Source organism: Phalaenopsis equestris, unplaced genomic scaffold (genome assembly GCF_001263595.1).
Source record: "Phalaenopsis equestris unplaced genomic scaffold, ASM126359v1 Scaffold213486, whole genome shotgun sequence".
Lineage (NCBI taxonomy): Eukaryota > Viridiplantae > Streptophyta > Magnoliopsida > Asparagales > Orchidaceae > Phalaenopsis > Phalaenopsis equestris.
In genome coordinates, this window is record NW_018232327.1 from 32,122 (window position 1) to 33,996 (window position 1,875).

Below are 1,875 nucleotides of genomic sequence, written 5' to 3' on the forward strand. Positions count from 1 at the left end.
ATGACAAATAAATACATTTTCAATCATAAACATCTCGTTTATTCTTACAGAAGTGAATTGCACAAACCTGCCTCACACATAAACAATTTCTTGGTTTATTCCATTCAAATTTGCATAAAGCTATTTCACCACATGGATTACTATGGCGATAGTAGTGTAACAAAGCACTTCCTAACAATTAGCATCTTCATCAATAATGTACTGATAAAGTTCATTCATATTATCTCTTGTATGGGTAAAATTTGTGTAATGACAAATAAATACATTTTCAATCATAAACATCTCGTTTATTCTTACAGAAGTGAATTGCACAAACCTGCCTCACACATAAACAATTTCTTGGTTTATTCCATTCAGATTTGCATAAAGCTATTTCACCACATGGATTACTATGGCGACAGTAGTGTAACAAAGCACTTCCTAATGACTATTTACAATAATCTCTTCAACTTGGGTGTTCGATGTATTGAATCCTCGATTCACAAACCCCCTTTCTTTGATTAGCCTTATCTTCAGTAGAACATGATCATGCAACTTCTGCACATTGAAATTGACAAACTTTCTTAAGTTAAAAATCCCAAATCTAACAAAATTTTTAGAGTGGGATGCCATTGAAATTGAAATCTAGTGACTCCTCCCATGTTTTCCCCCATAAAATGGAATTTGGAATCAATTTTTGGGAGTTATAAGGAGAAGAACCTGCAAAAACCTCCAAAAACTGCATTTTGAAACTTTTTAAGTCATTTTCTTCGTTGCGATGCATCATGCACCAATCTGGCGTATCATGCGCCAGTTCCAAAAATTCGCATTTTCAATTTTGATCAAAAATTCATAATTCTTCCATAAAATTAGGTATTTAAAGATGTTTTTTTTTAAATTGTATTCTTAAATACATGAATTCTATGAAAACATAAATATAAGTATATGTAAAATATTTTGGATGAAAACTCAAAAAGCAAAACAAACAATGGTAAGTATGGGTTGCTTCCCACAAAGAACTTTGTTTAATGTCATCAGCCCGACATTCCCAGTCTTTATTCTAGGTGACCCAACATTATACATTTGTTAAAAATTATTCTTTGACCATCCAAATATGGTTTCAATCTGTGCCCATTTACTTTAAATATCTTTCCATTCTTAGGATATTCAATTTTAACAACTCCATAGGGATAGACTTTTACAACTTTGAATGGCCATTTCACCTAGACTTCAATTTTTCAGGAAATAATTTCAATCTTGTATTGTATAATAAAACTTCCTGTCCAAGTTCAAATTACAGGCTCAAATTCCTTTTTATTACCTTCCGATCATGCCATTCTTTCATTTTTTCTTCATAAATCCTAGCATAATTGTAAGATTCATTCCTAATTTATGAAAGCTCATTCAATTGTAATAATCTTTTCTCACCAGTCTCTTTCAAATTAAAACTAAATTTCTTAATAGCCCAATATACTTTATGCTCCAATTCTACTAGCAAGTGACCAGTCTTCCCAAAAATTAATCTATTAGGGGACAACCCTATAGGTGCTTTATAAGTTGTGTTGTACGCCCATAATGTAGTATCTAATCTAATAGACTAATCCATTTTACTATGATTTACACTTTTTTCCAAAATTCTCTTAATTTCACGATTAGGCACTTCTGCTAAACCACTTGTCTGGGAATGATAAGCAGTTGCAATTTTATGCATTAAATTATATTTTTGTATTAATCTTGCAATTGTTGTATTTCTAAAATGAGAACCTTCATCAGTAATGAATACTCTAGGCATTCCATATCTTGTAAAAATATTTTTAATTAAAAGTTTTGAAACGCTCTGAGCATCACATCAAAGTAAAGTGATTGCTTCAATCTATTTTGAAACATATATATATA